Source organism: Felis catus, chromosome C2, assembly GCF_018350175.1.
Source record: "Felis catus isolate Fca126 chromosome C2, F.catus_Fca126_mat1.0, whole genome shotgun sequence".
In the NCBI taxonomy this organism is placed as follows: Eukaryota; Metazoa; Chordata; class Mammalia; order Carnivora; family Felidae; genus Felis; species Felis catus.
This window is the reverse complement of record NC_058376.1, coordinates 144,519,858-144,542,073: the sequence shown is the minus strand read 5'-3', so window position 1 is coordinate 144,542,073 and position 22,216 is coordinate 144,519,858. Positions and strand designations below refer to the sequence as shown.

The window sequence follows — 22,216 nt, the reverse complement described above, 5'->3', positions numbered from 1 at the left end:
GAGCGTCAGACTTCAGCTCAGGTCATGATCTCACGGTTCATGAGTTCAAGCCCCACGTTGGGCTCACCGCTGTCAGTCCAGAGACCATTTCTGATCCTCTGTCCCCCTCTCTCTCTTTCTCTCTGCACCTCCCAGCTTGTGCTCACTCGCTCTCTTTCTCTCTCAAAAAATAAGTAAAACATTAAAAAATAATACTTATATAGACTGCTTCCCCTTCCCCACACCTCACCCCCACGTCGCTAAAAGGCCTATCCACTGGAGGTGCTTTGACTCAGTACATCATGTCTGATTATGAAGAAAAAGTTAAGAAGGCATACCAAGAGGTAAAAATATAGTTTGAAGAGGCAGAGTAAGCACCAGGATGCTTGCTACACCAGATATGCACCATTATGGCAGGGAAATTGGAACCATCAGATTAGATATTTGAAACAACTATGATTAATATGCTAAGGGCTTTAATGGATAAAGTACATGGCATGAAAGAACAGATGTTCAGTGAAAGCTAAGAGATAAAAATCCTGAGAAAGACTCAAAAAGAAATACTAGAGGTAAAAAAAAAAAAAAAAAAAAAAAAAAAAGCAAAGAAAACAAAAGAAACACTGTAAGAGAAATGAAGACCAACTTTCATAAGTTGATATAGACTGGACATGGCTGAGGAAAGAACCAGTGAGCTAGAGGATATAGCAATAGATCAAAAACTCAAAAGCAAAGAGAACAAAGATGAAAAATACAGAACAGAATTCCAGGGACTGTGGACAACTACAAAAGGTGTAATGTTCACAGAATGAGAATGCCAAAAGGAGAAGAAAGAAAGGAACAGAAGAAATATTTAAAATAATAATGACAGAATTTCCCCCCAACTAACATCAGACACCAGACCACAGCTCCAGGAAATTCAGAGTTCACCATGAAGGATATATGTCAAAAAACCTCCACCTAGAAAAATGAGATACAAAGGGAGAGGGAGGCAAACCATAAGTGATTCTTAAACATAGAGACCAGACTGAGGGTTGCTGAGGGGAGAGGAGTGGGGGGATGGGCTAAATGGGTGATGGGCATTAACGAGGGCACTTGTCACTTGTCGGGATGAGCACTGGGTGTTACATGTTAAGTGATGAATCACTAAATTCTACTCCTGAAAACAATACTACGCTACATGTTAACTAACTTGGATTTAAAATTTAAATAACCTATAAAAATTATTTTAAAAAATCTATACCTAGGAACATCTTCAAACTACAGAAAATCAAAAGATTAAAAAAAATATATCCTGAAGGAAGCAAGAGAGTGAAAACACATTACCTATAGCGAAACAAAGATAAAACTGTATCCAACTTCTCAGAAACCACGCAAGCAAGAAAAGAGTGGAAGGAAATATCGAAAATATCGAGAAAGGAGAGAAAAAAAGAAATTAGACATTTCATAACAGACAAAACCCGAAGAATCTACATTACATGAGTTTTTACAATGTGTTTTACTTTGTGAAAAATCAGCAAGCCACATACTGAACATGATAAAACTTTATTTTCTTCTAAAATGTTTACAGAATGGTGAGGAGGAGGGGAGATGAGAAATAGGAAGCTTTAATGACTATATTCACCCTTCCCACTGTAAACCACCTGTCACAGTCTCCAGTTCTCGATGGGAAAACTAATTAACTTCAAATCATGTTCACAACTTTGCTAATTACAATAGACTGGACATTTTGACTACTGGACTTTCAATTACCTAAATATAACCAGAAAGTACATAGGGTTCCTGAGCCTTTATCCAGAGTCAACGATATACACACTAGGCAACATGGCACCCGGTGATCGTTCCGAGTCCTTGGCTGTACAGGTTGGGGAGGCCTGAACCAGGCCTCCTATGCCGAGATGCTTCAAAGCCTTGTTGAAAATGTCTGGGTCCCCCTTGAAGCCCCATCACACCCAAGTTTACCAGGAGATTTAGGTAGGAGTGGGGTTGATGGGCATCATCGTTCATAAAATCAGGAGCGCTGATGAAAGAAGTCAAAGCTTTGAAAGCTTTGAGTCCTGGACCTGCTCAGGGTCATCATTAACCAGCTTTACTTGGAGTACACATCAGATGGGGCATCAGTCTGGCTGTAGATCTCAGGTAAGCTCTGTTAGAGGAGAACATGGAGCATTGCTGTTCACTTGTAGACGTATTGCCTTTGTGGCATGAATAAAAGGACCTGTGAGGTGCACCAAAAAAAAAAAAAAAGGCATTGTGTTTGTAATTATTTTCAAACCCTCCTGAGATGGTCTGCTTGCTCTTGTCTTTGTGCTCAAGGCAGAGGATGCAGTGGAGGATGGGAGTCGCAGCTTGGAACATAGATGCCCCATCAAAAAACTCCTTTTGGACTTTTTGTGAGTGAGACATAAACTTTAATTGGGTGGAGTTACAATATTTAAGGCTGTTGGGTATGTATTTAGTCCCATGTAACTAACGTACTGCTATTAGAACTTTCAAGGTAAACCAAACCACCAAAGGCTCAGAGATGAAAAAAAAAGGGGGGGGGAGTGACAGAAAATGTAACATGTTCATCAAGTACTGTTTTGTGCTAAACTCTCTATAGATAATAACTAACATTCCTCAGCATTTATCACTAGCCACTGACGATGTAACCTTCATTAGATACATTGTTTCATTCAATTTCTACAAACACCATTTCAGGTGAGTATGATCATTATTTTTTTGTTTTTTTTTTTTTTAATGTTTATTCATTTTTGAGAGAGCGAGACAGAGCGTAAGTGGGGGAGGGGCAGAGAGAGAAGGAGACACAGAATCTGAAGCAGGCTCCAGGCTCCAAGCTGTCAGCACAGAGCCGGATGCAGGGCTTGAACTCACAAACCATGAGATCATGACCCGAGCTGAAGTCAGATGCTCAACCAACTGAGCCACCCAGGTGCCCCTGATTATCATTATTATTACACAGATAAAGGTAAATGAATAACAGACTGACTTTTTTTTTAAGTCCAATATACTTAACATACAGTGTTATATTAGTTTCAGGAGTACAATACAGTGATTCACGAGTTCTAAATATTACTCACTGCTCATCAAGATGAATGTATGCTTAATCTCCTTCACCTAATTCACTCACCAACCACCCCTCTGGTAACCATCTGTTCTCTATAGTTAAGAGTCTGTTTTTTGGTCTGTCTCTCTTGTCTATTTTTGCCTTCGTTCATTTGTTTTGATTCCTAAATTCCACATATGAGTGACATCATATGGTATTTCTCTTTCTCTCACAGACTTATTTCATTTAGCATTATACTTTCTAGCTCCATCCATGTTGTTGCAAATGCAAAACTTCATTCTTTTTATGACTGAATAAGATTCCATTGTGTATATAACCACTTGTTTATTCATTCATCTATCAATAGACACTTGGGCTGCTTTCATAATTTGGCTATTACATGCCGTTATAAACATGAGGGTGCATGTATCCCTTTGAAATAGTATTTATCTATTATTTGGGCAAATACTCAGTAATGTGATCCCTGGATCATAGGGTAGTTCTATTTTTAACTTTTTGAGGAATCTCCATACTGTTTTCCATAGTGACTGTACTAGTATGTATTTCCACCAAGAGTGCACAAGGGTTCCTTTTTCTCCACATCCTCACCAAGACTTGTTGTTTCCTGTGTTTTTAGCTATTCTGACATGTACGAAATGATATCTCATTGTGGTTTTGATTTGATGATGAGAGATGTTGAGCATCTTTTCCTGTGTCTCTTGACCATCTGTTCATGTCTTCTGCCCATTTTTTAATGGACTATTTGGTTTGGGGGTGTTGAATGGTAGAAGTTCTTTATTTATTTTATATACTAACCCTTTATCAGATAACCCATTTACAAATATCTTCTCCTAAACAGTAAGTTGTCTTTTAGTTTCATTGATTGTTTCTTTCACTGTGCAGAAGCTTTTTTATTTTGATGCAGTCCCAATGGTTTATTTTTTGAAACTTTGTTTCCCTTGCTTCAGAAGACTTATCTAGAAAACAATATTGATATGGCTTGTCAAAGAAGTTACCCACCACCTATGTTCTCTTCTATGATGTTTAGGGTTTCAGGTCTCACATTTAGGCCTCTAATCCATTTTGAGTTCATTTTGTGTATGATGTAAGAAAGTGGCCCAATTCATTCTTTTGCATGTAGCTGTCCATTTTTCCCAATACCATTTGTTGAAAAGACTGTCTTTTTCCTCACTGCATATTCCTACTACCTTTGTCTAGGATTAACTGAGCATATAGTCATGGGTTTGTTTCTGGGCTTGGTATCCTGTTCTGTTGATCGATGTTTCTGTTTTTGTTTCTGTACCATATCGTTTTGATTACCACAACTTTGTAGTATAACTTGAAATCTGGAATTTTAATAACTATGGCTTTATTTTTCTTTTTCAAGATTGCTTTGGCCCTCTGAGGTCTTTTGTGGTTCCATAAGAATTTTAGGATTGCTTTGTTTAGTCCTATGAAAAATGCTGTTGGTATTTTGATAGGTATTACATCAATCTGTAGATTGCTTTGAGTATTATGGACATTTTAACAACACTTGTTCTTCCAATCCATGAGCATAGAATATCTTTCCATTTGTTTCTGTCATTTCAATTTCTTTCCTCATTGTCTTATGATTTTCAGAGTATAAGTCTTTCATTTCCTTGGTTAAGTTTATTCCTAGGTATGTTATTATTATGCAATTGTAAATGGGATAGTTTTCTTAATTTTTTTCTCTTTCTTCTGCTTTGTTATTAGTGTATAGAAAGGCAACAGACTTTCTACATTGATTTTGTATCCTGTGACTTTACTGAATTCATTTTTATCAATTCTAGTAGATTTTTAGTGGAGTCCTTAGGGTTTTCTCTATCGAGTGTCATGTCATGTACAAGTACTTCTAGTTTTACTTCTTCCTTACCAATCTGTGGGTCTTTTATTCCTTTCTCTTATCTTACTGCTATGGCTAGGACTTCCAGTACTCTGTTGAGTAAAAGTGGTTAAGAGTGGATATCCTGAGCTTAAGAGAAAAGCTCTGTTTTTCTTCATTGAGTATGATGTTAGCCGGGGGTTTTTTACATGTGACCTTTATTCTGTTGAGGTATATGCCTTCTAAATTTCTTTGTCGAGGGTTTTAATCATGAATGGATGTTACACTTTGTCACTTTATTTTCTACACTGATTGAAATGATCATATGGTTTTTATACTTTCTCTTATTGATGTGATGTATCACATTGATTGATTTGTGAATACTGAACTACCCTTGCTTCCCCAGAATAAATCCCACTTGATTGTGGTGAATGATTTTTTTAATGTATTACTGGACTTGGATTGTCAATATTTTGTTCAGGATTTTTGTATCTATGTTCAGCAGAGGTATTGACCTATAGTTCCCTTTTATTTGAAGTGTCTTTATTCTGGTTTTGGTATCAGGGTACTACTGGCCTCATAGAATGAATTTGGGGGATTTCCTTTTCTTCTATTTTTTGGAATAGTTTGAGGAAAATATATATTAACTCTTTTTTAAATGTTTAGTAGAATTTGCCTACGAAGCTATTTGCTCCTGGACTTTTGGTCGCTGGAAGTTTTTGATTACTAGTTCAATTTCATTGCTGGTAATTCCTCTGTTCAAATTTCTTATTTCTTCCTGGCTTAGATTTGGGAGATGATATGTTTCCAGGAATTTAGCCATTCTTTCTAGGTTGTCCAATTTGCTGACAAATAATTTTTCATAATATTTTTATAATCCATTGTGTATTTCAGTTGTTATTTCTCCTCTTGTTTCTGGTTTTGTTTGAGTCCTCTCTCTCTCACTTTGTTGTTGTTGTTGTTGTTGTTCTGATGAGTCTGGCTAAAGGTTTATCAATTTCGTTGATCTTTTCAAAACACCAGCTCCTGGTTTCCTTGATCTGTTCTACTATAGGTTTTTTTTTTTTTCTTTTTTGTCTGTTTTGTTTTTTGTTTTTGTTTTGCTTTTAGGTTCTATTTCATTTATTTCTGCTCTAATCTCTATTATTTTCTTCCTTCCATTGGTTTGGGGTTTTGTTTGTTGTTCTGTTTCTAGATCCTTGAAGGTGTAACGTTAGTTAGGTTGTTTATTTGAGATTATTCCTGCTTCTTGAGGTATGCCTGTATTACTATAATCTTTGCCCTTTGAACAGCTTTTGTTGCACCCCAGTGATTTGGGACCATTGTGTTTTCACTTATCTCCATATGCTTTTTGATTTCTTCTTTGATTTCCTGGCTGACCCATTCATTGTTAGTAGCATGTTATTTACCTTCCACATTTTTGTGCTCTTTCCAGATTTTTTCTTGTGGTTGATTTATAGTTTCATAGCATTATGTTCAGATAAGATGCATGGTATGATTTCAATTTTTTTTTTAATTTGTTGAGACTTGTTTTGTGGTCTAATATGGAATCTACTCTGGAGAATGTTCTATGTGCACACGAAAAGAATATGTATTCTGCTTCTTTAGGGTAGAATGTCCTGAATATATCTGTTAAATCCATCTGGTCCAATGTGTTGTTCAAAGAGACGGTTTTGTCATTGATTTTTGGTTTGAATGATCTATCCATTGAAGTGTCTAGGGTGTTAAAGTACCCTACTATTATGGTATGACTATTGATTATTCCGTTCAGGTTTGTTATTAACTGCTTTATGCATTTGGGTGCTCCCATGTGGGTATATCAATATTTACAATATTAATATTTACAATTGTTACATCTTTTTGTTAGATTGTTCCCTTTATGATGACATAGTGCCCTTCTTTGCCTAATGATACAGTGTTTGTTTTAAAGTCTATCTTGTTTGCTACAAGTATTTCAGCCCTGGATTTCTTTTCCATTTCCTCTGTTTTCAATCTGTACGTGTCTTTAAGGTCTGAAATGAGTCTCTTGTAGGCAGCATATAGATGAGTCTCGCTTTTTTATCCATTCTGTCACCTATCCCTATGTCTTTTGATTGGAGCCTTTAGTCCACTTACATTCAAAATAATTATTCATGGGTATGATTTTATTGCCAATTTGGTACTTATTTCATGGTTGTTTTGTAGTTCTGCTCTTTCCTTTCTTTCCTTGTTCTCTTGTGATTATTTGGCTTTCTTTAGTAATATACTTAGATTTCCTTCTATATTTTTGGCATATCTATTGCTGGTTTTTCATTTTTGGTTACCATTCAGTTTGTGTATAACATTTCTGCATATAGCAGTCCATATTAAGTTGGTGGACATTTAAGTTTGAACACAGTCTTCACTCCTCTACCCCCATGTTTTAGGTATATGGTGTCACACTTTACATCTTTGTGTGTGTGTGTGTGTGTGTGTGTGTGTGTGAGAGAGTCCCTTCACTGAGTATTTAAAGATATACTTATTTTCATGGCTTTTGTGCTTCCTACTTTTCTCACTCTTACTTGTGGTCTTTCCTCTCCATTCAGAGTCCCCTTTAATATTCCTTATAGGGCTGGTTTGCTGGTCGTGAATTCCTTTAACTTTTGTGTGTCTGGGAAACTCTTTATCTCACCTTCTGTTTGGAATGATAGCCTCGTAGGATAGAGTATTCTTGGCTGCAGATTTTTTTCCTTTCAGCACTTTGAATATATCATGCTACATCCTTCTGGCCTGCAAAGTTTCTGCTAAAAAGACAGCTGACAGCCTTATGGGGTTTCCCTTGTACGTAATTGCTTTCTCTTCTGTTTCTGCTTTTCAAATTCTCTCTTTATCACTACAAATTTTATTAAAATTTGCTATTTTAATTATTATATGTCTTGGTGTGGGCCTCCTTGGATTGATTTTGTTGGGGGAGTTCTGTGCCTCCTGGATCTTGATTTCTATTTCCTTCCCCACATTTGGGAAGTTTTCAGCTATTATTTCTTCAAATAACTTTTCTGCCCCCTCTCCTTCTTTCTCCTTCTGGGATCCCTATAAATTTTTTTTTTTTTAACATTTATTTATTTTTGAGACAGAGAGAGACAGAGCATGAACGGGGGAGGGGCAGAGAGAGAGGGAGACACAGAATCGGAAGCAGGCTCCAGGCTCTGAGCCATCAGCCCAGAGCCCGATGCGGGGCTCGAACTCACGGACCGCGAGATCGTGACCTGAGCTGAAGTCAGACGCCCAACCGACTGCGCCACCCAGGTGCCCCTGGGATCCCTATAATGCTTGATAGTGTCACTGAGTTCCCTAGGTCTATTCTCATTATGCAAATTTTTTTTTTGTTTCTCTCATCTGCTCAGCTTATTTTCTATTACTATCTTCCAGGTAAGATTCACTCTCCTACTTCCTCTAGCCTGCTATTTATTCCATTTAGTGTATTTTTTATTTAATTTATTTATTTTGAAAAAGAGAGCAGGAGAAGGGCAGACAGAGAGGGTGAGAGAAAGAATCCCAAGCAGGCTCTGCACTGTCAGCACAGAACCCAACGTGGGGCTCAAACTCACGAACTGTGAGATCATGACGTGAGCCAAAACCAAGAGTCAGCCACTTAACCGACTGACCACCTAGGTGCCCCACATCTCGTGTATTTTTAATTTTATTTATTGTGTTCTTCATCTCTGATTGGTCCTTTTTTTTATCTCTTTTGTAAAGGTCTCCCTGATGTCATCCACTCTCTTCTTGACTCCAGTGAGTATCTTTATGACGGTCACTTTAAATTCTATACCAGGCATATCACACATCTCCATTTGTTTAGCTCTCTTGCTGTGATTATGTCCTGTTCTTTCAATTGGTACGTATTCCTCTGTCTCACTTTGTCTAACTCTCTGTGTCTGCTTCTACATGTTAGGAAAGTCAGCTATGTCTCCTGCTCTTGAAAGTAGTGGCCTTATGAAGAAGAGGTCTTATAGTGCCCTACAGTACAGTGTTCCCTGTTCACCAACACCTGGCATTTCAGGCATATCTTCTATGTGTGTTGCATGTGCCCTGCTGATTTTGCTGAGCTGATTTTTCCTTCAGTCCAGTTGTCTGCAGTGGCTCTCTTTACCTATTGTGCACAGTGTCTGGTCCCTGTGGTGTTAATAGGCCAGTCGGGGGCTTCCTTGGGCTTGCCAGAGATGCAGTAGCACCAAACTGCAGGGTGTTTTCCCTGCGCTGTCCCTTGAGAGGCTTTCATCGTTGAGTGGGGCCTATAGCCAGACCAGTTGTCTGCCTCCAGCCCACTGACGCAACCACATTCCGACTTGCATGTCTGGGTATCTTACACTCCCCCCAGGACAGGAGTCACCTTGGAGTGGTGCTGGCCTCTGGTGCCGCTGCTTGCACACTGTCAGGCCTTAGGTACCAGCCTGGATGGGCGCCAGACAGGAGCATATTGGAGGGGGGTATCTGCGGCAGCGTGCACGGGGGGTAAGGAGCAGCAGTGTTAGCAAGTTAGGTAGTGATTGCTGGAGCTGTGCTATTTCCTGCAGGTGGCTATGTGTATATGCTGGAAGATGAGGTGGGATATGGACCTTGCCAGTTCCTTTGCTCCTAGAGGAGTCTCCCAAGATCTCTATCCCTCTGGAACATGCTTCTGAGATGAATAAACCACTCTCCTTCCTGTATACCTCAGGTGTTTTTCAAACTGCTGCTTCCATGCTGTATCTGTATGAGGTTGTTTGTTGTCCTATCTCTTAAAGGGCAAGGACTCAATTTTCACTTGCCATTCTAGTTCTCCCAGAGCCGAGCCCACTGATTTCTAAAATTCCAGTTTTTAAGTCTGACTGGTAGTAAGAACTCACAAAATTCAGCCCCTCTGGTTTTCAAAGCCAAATGTTATGGGGATCCATCTTCCCCATGTGGGCTCCCTGGTGTGAGAGTTTTTTTCCTCTCCTCTCCCTGACATCCTTCCCTCCCATGGATGGCCATGGTCCATTTTGCTCCCAACTGTGTCTCTGCCATTCTTACCCTCTTCAATGTGGCTTCTTCTTTACATCAAGCTGTGGAGAGTCTATTCTGCCAGTCTTTGGGTCAGTTTTTGGATTATTTAAACTGATGTGGATGTTTTCTAGTTGTATCCATGGGATGAGGTGAGCTTAGGGTCCTTCTACTCTGCCATCTTCCTCGGAAGTCCTCTAAACCCACATTGAGAAAGCAGCAATCCATTCCAGAACCCACGCCATTCTAGATTCAAATGCAGGTCAGTCTCGGCCATTCACCAGAGCTGGTGAATGCCATTAGACCAGCATTTTTCATACTGAGTTATCAGATCCCTGGTTTCTCAAGGAACTGTGTGACTTAGGAAGTTACTTTAACTCTCCACGCCTCTGTTTCCTCATCTGAAATTCCCAAATCAAAAACAGTAAAACCAGGACTATTCTAAAGATCATACATATAAATTGCTTGAAAGGTCCTGGACACATGGGACTTGTTTAATATCAGGTGGGTACTGTTTTTACTAATGTGGGTGGGATTATCAAATAAATAGATGACTCAAGCAAAATAAAAAGGGGGAGGAGGTCCGTAATGAAATAAATGTGGCAAACCGTGGCATTAATTCATTTAACAGATGCTTATTTATGGCCTATTATATATCAGGCACTGATACAAAGACGATTTGTGCAGTTCCTCTCTTGAAGTTAGTAGACAGAAGGGGAAAAATACAAGAACAAGTGAAAAGCAAGCAAAGTTACAAACCGTGAAAGGTTCTGTGAGGTGGAACTTGAATGTACCTTTGAATACCGGGAAAGTGTAGAAGAAAAGAAGGTAAGGGACAGGCCACAGGGGAAAGGAAAATAACTCATGAAAATTTTCCACAAAAATCAGACTTGTCTCCAGCTAATACTTTTATTCCTCTTTGTTGTTCCAAAGACTGATGCATAATCACATCAAAAACTGTATCTTTCTAGATATAGTCATTTGTCCAATTCCACTATTGTTACTATGATAATCAAAACACAGAATGGTACAAATAGAGAAGAAATTAGAAACTTTAGTATAAACAGTAATTATGTGAATGAGGAAACTGAGGCCTAGAGAGGCTCAATGACTGGTGCCCCAATCTGGCTGCCTGGACCCACACTGTTCCCATAATATCATTTTCAACCCTCACAGAGCATCATTTCCTGAACTAGAAAAACAAACAAGTTAGCAAATATTTATGGAGCTTGGTACAATGCTAGGGGCTAGGGAGGATTGAAACAAGTAAAGTGGCTAACAATATACCCCCTGCCCTCAGGGTGCTTAGAGTCTGGTAGGAACACAGGGAAGTAATACAATCAACTCTTAATAGAATTTCAGGACAGCAACCGAATAGAAAAACAGACAGCACTTCACAGCGCCCAGTGTATCTAGAAGCACTAATTATTTTAAGAGTCTAGGGAGGGGTTTGGGTACCTGAGAAGTTCTTTTGTAAGAAATCCAATCTGAGTTAGGTGTGGAAAGTCTGGACGTATTTGAGAAGCACAGCGAAAGAGAACATTTCCAAACGAAGGTAATAAAGCAGTTATGCAGGGAAGTTCAACGTGTGTTGCATTTTGAGGAGTAACCACATATGCGTGTAGCAAAATAGGGAGTGGCAAACTCCAGGCAAATAAAAATGATCAATTCAGTGGATCCTTTGGTGTGAAACCCCTCTTAGAGCTCATGACGATCATCAGGAGGAGTATTCAAGTCTCTGTGGACCTGGTATGGCCTTCATTCATTGATTCATTCATTCATCCACCCATTTGATATTTAGGGACAGCTTGTTCTATGCCAGCCAGTATTCTAGGCTCTGGGGATATACAAATCAACAAAACATAGTCAAAGAAAAGAAATATCCTTTGGGAGCTTATATTCTAATTTGGTGCTTCTCAAACCTGGCTGCACATTATAATTTCCTGAGAAGATTTTTAGAAGGATCTGAGGAACCTTAAATACACATTAATAGGTGACAGGAGCCAGTCTGAAAGGCTACACACTGTAAAATTCCAACTATATGACATCCAGGAAAAGACAAAACTAGAGACAATGAAAAAGATCAGTGCTTGCCAGGGGTTCCAGGTGTTTGAGGGGAAGGATGAACAGGTGGAAGACAGAGGAGGATGTAGGGACATGAATCTATTCTGTACGACACTGTGATGGTAGACACATAACGTCTGCACTTATCAAAACCCACAGAAGGGGCGCCTGGGTGGCTCAGTCAGTGAAGCGTCCGGCTTCAGCTCAGGTCACGATCTCGCGGTCCGTGAGTTCGAGCCCCGCGTCGGGCTCTGGGCTGATGGCTGGGAGCCTGGAGCCTGCTTCCGGTTCTGTGTCTCCCTCTCTCTCTGCCCCTCCCCCATTCATGCTCTGTCTCTCTCTGCCTCAAAAATAAATAAACGTTAAAAAAAAAATTTAAAAAAACCCACAGAATTGTACAAAACGGAGTGAACCCTGATGTAAAGCATGAACCTTAGTTAATAACGTATCAATGCCAGTTCACCAATTGTAACTAACACACTACACTAATTAAGATGTTCACAACAGGTGACAGTGTGCAGGAAGAGGGAATACATGTGAACTGTCTGTACTTTCACAACTTGTCTCTTAACCTAAACTATTCTAAAAGATAAACTAAATTAACACTAACAGTTTTTTTAAATTATAGATTTTACCAGGAATAAAAAAAGATCTGCACTTGGGCCACACACCTGGAAATTCTGATTAAATACAATGATGAGTCTCAGGTACTCTTTTAAAGGGTACTCCATGGGGCGCCTGGGTGGCTCAGTCGTTAAGCGGCTGACTTCGGCTCAGGTCATGATCTCACCGTCTGTGAGTTGGAGCCCCGCATCGGGCTCTGTGCTGACAGCTCAGAGCCCGGAGCCTGCTTCAGATTCTATGCCTCCCTCTCTCTTTGCCCCTTCCCCTCTCATTCTCTCTCTCTCTCTCTCTCTCTCAAAAATAAAAAAATAAATGAAATGAAATAAACGGGGCTCCAAGCTTCTAAACCTACAATACCAAATACTAGCAAAGATTTCAGACAACTAGAACTTTCATCCATTGCTGGCGAGAGGGCAAAATGGTGTAACCACTTTGGAAAACAGTTTGGCTGATTCTAATAAAATTAAACATATACTTACTATATGCCCTAGTAATCCCACTCCTAGGTATTTACCCAAGAGAAATGGAAAATATTCACACAAAAACCTGTGAACAGATATTTACAGCAACTTTATTCATAATTACCACAAAATGGAAACAATCCAGAAGTCCTTTAAATGATGAATGGATAAACAAACTTAGATGCATCCACCCAGTAGAATTCTACTCACCAGTAAAAAGGAATGAACCACTGAGACCCACAAGGATAAATCTCAAATGCATTTTGCTAAAGGAAAGAAGCACTGCTCTAGTGAAGTAAGATAATCAACAAACAAATAAGCAAACATGCAGTAAATCACACAGCAATATATACTATAAAAATATAGCAGAGAAACGAGACAGAGAGTCTGAGGGATGGACTTGCAGATTCCAACAGAGTGGTCGGGAAAGGCGTCCCTGAGAAGGTGACATCTGAGCAAAAAGACCTTAAGGGCATGAGGGAGGGAGACCTTGTAATATGGCAGGACAGTTCTGATTTTATAGGAGGGCATAAGAAAGCCATCGGAGGGTTTTTGGAGAAAGGTCATGAATGAATTTCTATTTTAACTGACCTGGCTGCTCATTGGAAAATAGATCCTTGCGGTTTAAGAGAAGAAGCAGGAGACCACTAACGAGACTATTTATAGTAGTGAAGGTGGAAGATGATGGCTGAGAGAAAAATTCATGCTGCACAACTTCCCCCACCCCCACCCAGAGACACACACAGAGGTTTGGAAAGGGACATTCTTTCCCTAAACGGAACAGAGACAGAGCGTCTACAATAGGCATTATGTAGCTTGTGCAAAGTGCTAATTAAGCTGGTTATGGCAGGAGTAAAAGGAGAAAAATGCTCACTCTGAATGTTCCTGAGACAAATGTTTACCGCATTCTTTGAAGAGTGGCAGTGGAAAATGAAAGCTCAGTCTGATGAGCACCAATCTGTCTTCTGCCAGTGCTATGCGATGAGAAGGCTACGGGACACAACTGATAGGAGAGGGACGCAAGGAAGCAATGAAAAGATCTCCTCTGTTCAGAACGCTCCTCTGTAAGCAGAGTCCCACCTGCTCAAGACTCCGACACCCAGGATGCCAGCGAATGAGATTCTATAAGCAGTACTTTCAAGTCAGTACTACAGAACCTGGAAAATCAGGCCACTGCCCAGGTTCCATGATAAGTGAGAGACCCAAAGAGCCCACATTCTTTGTTCCTTTCTTAGTTTGGGTTTTCCCAGACTCCAACCCTAAGCAGGGATTCAAGTGCAAGCGTTTCTTTGGGAGTTGCAGGAAGCATTACTAAGTAAGTGAGAAAATGACATAGTGAAGAGAAGGCAGGCCATCAAGCCAGCTTGCCTTGTGGATAAATGGAACTTCACCCTGAATGGAAACTCTGGGGAACTGTGTAAAATAATACCTGGGACATATACCACCCAAGGAACTAGGGAGCTGGGGTATTTATACACCAACTCCTATCAGTCATTGGTTGAGGGCTGCTGAAAAGCAGGGACTAAGTTATTTTCCAAGCACCTCTTTACAGTGGAGGCTTTGGAAAAAAGCCATTAGGCAAAGAAAAGCAAATACTAGCATCTGGAAGTCAAAAGGAGCTCCCTAAACTCATAAGACCCAAGGAAAAGAGCAGAGCACCCACTCATTCTTCTACACAACACAATTCTTCTCCATGCCACAAGCAAGACAGTTCTTTACATCTGGCCAATATTTCCTCTGCACAGGAAATGATTTCAACAAATTGCAAAAAGGAGGAACTCTTCCCTCCATCCATTTCTCTCAAAGCACTCCTCATTGATTTATCCATTACATTATTGTTATAAATTAATAAAGTAAGGCACACGTTAATTTACTTTATAGGTTTCTCAGCCACTGATTTCCTATTATCCCTTTCTATTACTCAACTCACTGACTCCTGCAGATAAATTGTCTGCAACGCAAATGCATCCCAGACTCTTGGATTTTATTAAGTATATAAAAGGTGTGTGATTTGTATTAACAACTCAACTCATCACCCCATATTCAAAACTTAGCCAATTAAGCTCAAGTGCATATTAAAATAGGAAAGAGTTTCCCAATTTCTAGTTAATATTCTCATTGCCTAATGAATTGCTCATTCTTTCTAATTCTAGTGCCATTTGCTTAATTTTCTTTTAATTTCTAAAATGTAAGAAAAACATGTCTAATTTCCTAGATGTGTGAAAATATATTGTCTTATTATTGCTTGTTAAAATTTCTTAAGAACATTGAGAAAAGTGCCATAGTGAGTGATAAGTAATAGATTCCTCATCTGACACAGTGACTGGTACACAGTAGGCACTCAGTAAATGCCCGTTGAAAGGACGATTAAGCCTACAGTTACATGACTAATGCCCATGCACAAATCAGGAGACCAGCTCAGTAATCACTGTAACAGCTTGTTTATTTATCTGGTAGCTATTGTCCTCATAGGTTTTTGGTGAGCCGGGTAAAGTGAAAAAATATGCTTTTCTTTATACTATTTCTTAGGACTAATTGGTAGTTCTTGATTTTTATAGCCCTTTGGTGAATTAATAAATTTCAATAGGAACAGAAACCATTAATTCACTCATTTATTCATTCGAAGTATTTATTAAATACTAACTATGCAGTGGGACTCATGAATAATTTCATAATGCAGATAAGGTTAAAATGATGCCCAGCCCTCTACAATGTCATCTGTGGTGAACAGTTTAAAATGCAACCACAGTGCAGCTTGCAGAACAAGAGAAAATGACTCCAGAGGCAGTCAGGAAAGTTTCATCCAACATGGGATATCTGCCTGAGGAGGTTTCTAAATGGTGAACAAGTAGAGAAAAGCACATCCTACCTTTTTTTTTTTTTTTTTTTAGAAAGGAATCTGTTGTAGTGTCACTGTATTAATCAGCATTCTCCAGGGAGAGGAAATGTGTGTGTGTGTGTGTGTGTGTGTGTGTGTGTGTGTGTCTGTGTGTGTGTGTTTGTGAAAGAGTTGATGTTGCATCCGTAAGTCCAAACTGCAAGCCAACAGGCTATAGTCTTGAGGCAGAATTCCTCTTCTTCTGGAAATCTTAGTCTTTGCTCTCAAGATCTCCAACTGATTGGATGAACCCACATTACGGAGGGTAATCTGCTTCACTACAAGTCTACTGATTTAAATGTTAATCACATCTGAAAAATAACTTCCCAGCAACATCTAGCTAGAGCAACGTTTGACCAAAAACTGGGTAGCAAGGTCTAGCCAAGTTGACACATAAAATTAACGATCACAGTCATGGAATTAGTGGCTCTCAAAGCACAGTGTCCAGCCAGAATAATCAGCATTCCCTGGGAACTGGTTAGAAATGCAAATTCTTGGGCTCCCCCCACCACCCCCTGACCTTCTGAATCAGAAACTCAGGGAGTGGAACCCAGTAGTGTTGTTTTAACAAGCCTTTCAAGTGTTTCTGATGCACACCAGAGTCTGAGAACCAATGGACTAGAGTATTAGGTTCTACTTAGGTCATAAAAAAAAGTGTTAACACAGAAGCAGGATATTAATTGCCTTATTTTTCATGGGCCTTAGTCACTTGATAGATTCCATGTCTAAATGGCATATCTGATAGTCCCAGCAATATCAAGTTGTATTCTAATTCTGGAGAAACAACAAAAGAGGGCACTATTGATTGTTTATAAATCCTTACTCAGAGATACTAAATAATGAATCCATTGAACGCTTCCTCCATCACTACCTCCAGCTCTTGAGCTGTAAGACTCTGCTAGGCTGGCTTCAATTTCCTTGACTAAGGTCAATAGGACCCATATCAGAATTTGCCTCAAGACAGTCCTTCTATTGGTATTGATCATACAATGGGAACAGTTTCTGAACTGTTTCACAGCAGTCAAGAGACAGTATATTAAGATAAGCAAGGGGAGTAGTTACTGTTTGAATTCTTGTCAGTGATTTAAGTATCCTGTTCTTTAACTGGTCCCCAAGTCTTTTCTGTCCCCATGGTAACACCGTATAACAACCACAAAGCCTCATGGCGTGCAACGATGCGTGTTAACTGCTCATGTATCTTACGTAGGTGGCTCTGGTGACCTACGTGGATCTCGGTCTCATGTCTGAGGATTAGCTGGATGTTGGTTGATCCTTGGATGACTGCAGCAACTAGACACTGCTCCATGGTGCTCATCCTCTAGCATCCTCTGCTAGGCACAGTCTCCTCAGCAAGATGGCAGAGTGCGAGAGGGCAAGGAGGAATGGAACATTGTTTATTTAAGCCTCTGCTTGCATGCCTACTAAAATATCATTGGCCAAAGCAAGTCACATGGCTGAACCCACAGTTGGGGGGTAGGGACACTGCCAAGTTACTTGGCAATGGGCCTAATTCTTCCAGAGAGAGGTAAATTGAGGCCATGTTGAATATCTACCTCACTCTCTAACTGGAAAACTGTTCCCTATCTCTTCTCTACCCTCTTTCCCAGGCTACCTCTTACCTCTCAGATGTAACTTATGTGTCACTTACCTTGTAAACCTCCACTGACTCCAGTGGAGGGACTCTAGTCCTCTCCTGTGAGCTTCCCTGTAGTTCCCTGTAATTTCATTACTGAAGCCCTTAGTGATATAGATGTAAGGTAGCAAATCCAAGAAAGCTAACTGACAGGGATGCCAATAACATATATTTGGAAAAAGGCGGTGGTATTTGATTCCTAAATGATTGAAGAACTGTATCAAATGTTTGTTGGGGGTTTTTGAGATTTTAACTTCTACAGTAAATGACATAAAATTCTATTTAGTATGAAGACTGATTTTCCTCACCAATATCTACACACACGACTGCTTTTCCATATGCCCTTCCTTCCACCTGTAACTTTTCCCCTCTGTGACAAACTAAATCCTCAGATGTCAAGGTTCCACTAGCCATGGGTAGTAGCTATCCCACAGCACTCCACTTACTTTATTTCCATACTAATGACTCGGTTTTACAACTGATGTTATGAAGACAGTGGATTATTTACACTCGTTAATGGGGTTCTGGTATACCTCCAGACAGTCCCCTCAATGGTGTAGGGACAGAATGGAAACTTAACCAGTGTGCCCATCGTGGACCAGTGCCCAGACACCGGTGTGAGCATCAGGCAACAGTCTTACTCTCTAATCTCCACCATTTGATTCCAATAATCTCAACTAACTAGACTTCTGCTCATGCTCTGATTTCCAGTTTCTTTTCGGTCACTAGAGCCTCACTGAAAACCCTAACTTGGACCCTCAATTCTTTACTTAGGTATTAAGTATTAGGTATTATCTTTCTATGCCCAGGTAGACTAGACCCTGTTTCCAGTGTAGTTTCCGGACCTAAAATTCAAACACAGCAGTAACACAAGCCCCTCTCCCTGGCACCAGCATACTTCCAAAGGCTCCGTTATTTGCACGGTGAGCTCCTTCGACCTCACCTCCAAAGGCTGTTTCTCTTTTGCAGATTTCCTGCCTCTACACATTCCCGCTGAGATCCGAGCATCCTTGCTTGGCAGCAAGCTTTTAGAATTGCTCTCATCTCTCATTTCTTCTCATCCTTTCTCTGTTTTTGCTCTCTCTTTTATAAAATATTCATTTCCCATAATGTTTTAGTTCTCCCAAATCTGGGTTTTCCACTTCCATTTTCTCTTACAAGGAACCGCATGCCCTGCCTGCTTACCTGCCGGTCCAAAGTGGGAAACTAGATGATGGGATCTTATAATAATAATAATTTTTAAAAAAGAAAAAAAAGAACCAGACTCAGCAAGTACACATCATTAGCAGGAAGCATGTTGGTCCCAGGAGTGGTGATTATGCATTTAAAGAAATAATAAGGATGGAAAGCTTGAAAACTGTACAGCAAAAAACATTAAAAATAATCACTGACTGGCCAAATTTGTGAAGTCAATGACTTGCAAGCAGTTTGATTTATAACATAAAAGGGCCTTTTAAGAAAATTAACACACCAATGTGCTATAAAGTTCCCTAGTCATTCTTCCAAGGAGGCAATGAAGGCTGACTCAGGAAAGGGTTTCTACCATGGACTCTAGGGGTCCTTAGGGCTCTGTCCTAACTTTACATGCTACCACTAAGAGATGGCAACCACTATCATGGATTGCACTTCCACTTTAAACCACTGGCATCCGTAGCTTTAGGCCATACTATCTCTCTGAGTTCCAGACCCACATAGGCCATAGTCTACTGGCATTTCCATTTGGGTGTCTTGGAGGCACTTTGTGCTATTTAGATTTCATTTGTTCCTGAAAATACACTCTCTTTTTCCTTCACTCTGCTCTGGGCTCCAGGAGACTATCTCTATGAGCTTCATCAACTCGATCCCTGACTTTCTGAATCTAGATGAGTTTAATGAGTCACTGGCAGGAGCTCCAAGGATGAGGGTAAAGAGGCTGGGGTCTTTACCCTCGCAGCTTCCACCCTGCAAGGATGTGTTCTGACAAGTCTACAACACTATGCCTAAGGCTGTGTTTGCTGTTGGATGGCTCTTTCCTATTGGTAAAGTAAGTTCTGAGACCCATACTTTCTCTTTGATCTTTAGACCTATAGGTAGTGGTAATGATTTTCCATTATTGTTGATGCCAGATTGCTTCACTAGCTGCGGCTGATTTGCCCTGTTCACAACGTTGTGAAAGGACTATTAAACCCTCTTCAGTTGTATGTTCTGAGCTCATCTCTGCATTCAAATTCACTATGTCCACACTGGACATTCCTCATCCTACCCATGCCCAGCAGCCCCCGTCCTGACCCTTTTCCTCTACTATCTACCACAGTGAATGGCTCTACCACCTATCTGCTAGAACTATCCAGAATCCTGGACCATATGGATGACCCCTCCCCATCCCACTCACTACTATCTATCAACCATCAAATCTAAGACTCCCTCACATCCTTCCACTTCTCTTCAATCCCACCCCAGGCCAACATCATCTCTTATCAAATTTACTGTGCCAGCCTCCCAAACGATCTCTATACCTTTGATTGACCCATTCCAACTCCAATTCCTATGAGTGACTTGATGACTTAGTTTTGTATCCTCTAAACAAGTCACCCCTCTTTGTTTATCCCAGTTTTTCCTTGTGTCTTATCTCTTCATCCATATTGACCTACAGTTGATGTTTGTCAATGTGATGGTCATGTAGTATATTAGCTGTAATCCTCACAAGAATTAGGCTAGATGTTAACCTTCCTTTGGCTGAAAAGGGAAATAAGCTCAAAATACATAAGCAAATATTTCAGGGTCACGTTGTAAGAAAGTGACATAATCAGAACCTGATTCTGTGAGTCTAGTGCCCATGTACTTTCTATCTCTGCCTCCATGTGGTACATGATACAAGGAGAGGTCAGTGACCAGCACTTATTTTTGCTCCTATAAAGACTCAGTGAGGCAGCTGGCAGAGGAGAAGCCCGTGGCTTCCTTTCCTGCATATAGCAAACCTTTCACAACCAGTGGAATCAAAGATTAACAAAGGCAGCTCTCAGTGGCAAGATGTGACTTCTTCAAATGACTTCAAATGGAGTCCCAAACTCTCTAGATGTTCTGAGCAAATTTATCATGGTTAACCAAACATCCCCATCCTTGTTCCCTAGCTTTGCCTCGACTCTGGATTTCACCAAGAACTCTGAATTGCTTAGTAAACCCTTTGAACATTCCCCCTACATTAACTTACCAAGTGGCCTTTTCACAATATTACATCATCCTTGGGGCTAGGTGTGGTGCCCTGGGCATGCCCTCCTTGTTTTGGGACCTCAGTCCAACCCTACTTCCAGCTGGCCATGTCCATTTCATTTTCACATCACTAAGTCCTCACTTTGGTCTCAGGTACTTCTACAATAAGGATGGAAGTGCCCAGGTCACAAAAGCCTAAGAAGAGAGCAGGAGCTCTCGTAGGGCAAGAGCTCAACACACACTAGCTAGATCGGAAGTATACACTTGTGTGGTTAAGGCAAGCATCTCTTGAAATCCATTCTGTTAGGAATTTCTAAAAGGAGCCAAACTTGGAATGGGCATAATTCAAATAATAAGAAAGAAAATCAAACCAGAGACAAAGAAAAGAAGTCCTAATCACGCTTTGCAATGAAAAATTACTGAAGATAAATGGACCATTCTATGTAAATCACATGCAAATATGCTTTATAATACAGACCAGCTAGTCCCAGTCTGAGGTCATAAGAGTCTGGGATTTGGAACATTCTAATCTGGCCCTGGGTTTGAATTAAGTACATGAGAGGCACCAATGTAATTCTGACAAATAGCGACAAAGGAGAAACCAGCGAGGGCAGTGATGTTGGAAATATCAGTGTTTCAACTGGAGAAGGTACAGGTATGCTAGCCGTGGGGAAATACGGCAGCATGGTGACCTGTTTCATGATAAGGAGAAGCTAGAAGGAAACAGAAGAGCATTTCTGCATCAAATATGCATACGTTATTTAGCTGGGCAATTTTTAATTACTTTCTGGGAATCTCAGCGTGAGATAGCACTTTAAAGGTGACGTAGTCCCCTTTGAAGACTCAGTTTGAACACTGAAAAATACGAAACACATGGGCTCACAAAAATCTGTGTTTTCATTTCAGTTAGACCTTTCACTGGAACACCTAAATCCATAAAGTTGATAGAAGAGCTACAAGACTTAATACTTCAAAGGAAAGGTATATAATGATGTGGGCAGTCATTCAGCATCTCATGCTCTCAATTTTCTCATCCCCGTGCATTTTGAGAGGCTCTAAAAAGATGGCAAAGCCATTTGTAAATAACAATAACAATAATGGTAACTTTAGAAGAACTTCCCATGCTCTGTGTGTCAGGCACAGTGTGTATTCACACTTTCCATACACTTTTTAATGCAGTGCTGCCATCAAGGCTCTTAGACACGCCATAATTATTTCCATGGTGGCGCATGGGAACTGAGGCTCCTGTGGCCCATGGGGTTAGGTCACATGAACAGCTAGTGAGACAAAGAGTTGACATTTAAAGCGGGAGTGTCTGACTTAGAGCCCAATGCTGCCTCTCCCGCCCCAGTAGTCCGTGGATGGTAATTCTTGGGGCTGTTTGAATGCGCTCCTCGGGGAGCCCCAGAAGCATGGCCAACCTGACATGAACAAAGTACAAGAGCCGAAACAAGGCACTGTAGGACTAAAATGGGAAAAGTCAGAAGTTTAAGGTTAAAAATGGATAGAAGCCTCGCTCGCT

The 22,216-nt window shown here is 40.3% G+C and overlaps 1 protein-coding gene and 1 pseudogene across 12 annotated transcripts in view; one reads left to right on the top strand and one right to left on the bottom strand.

Moving 5' to 3' along the window:
* Positions 1-22,216, bottom strand: part of RBMS3 (RNA binding motif single stranded interacting protein 3) — a 1,326,374-nt gene that overhangs the window by 1,116,000 nt on the left and 188,158 nt on the right. The window lies entirely within an intron of this gene.
* Positions 1,875-2,059, top strand: LOC101088687 (annotated as a pseudogene).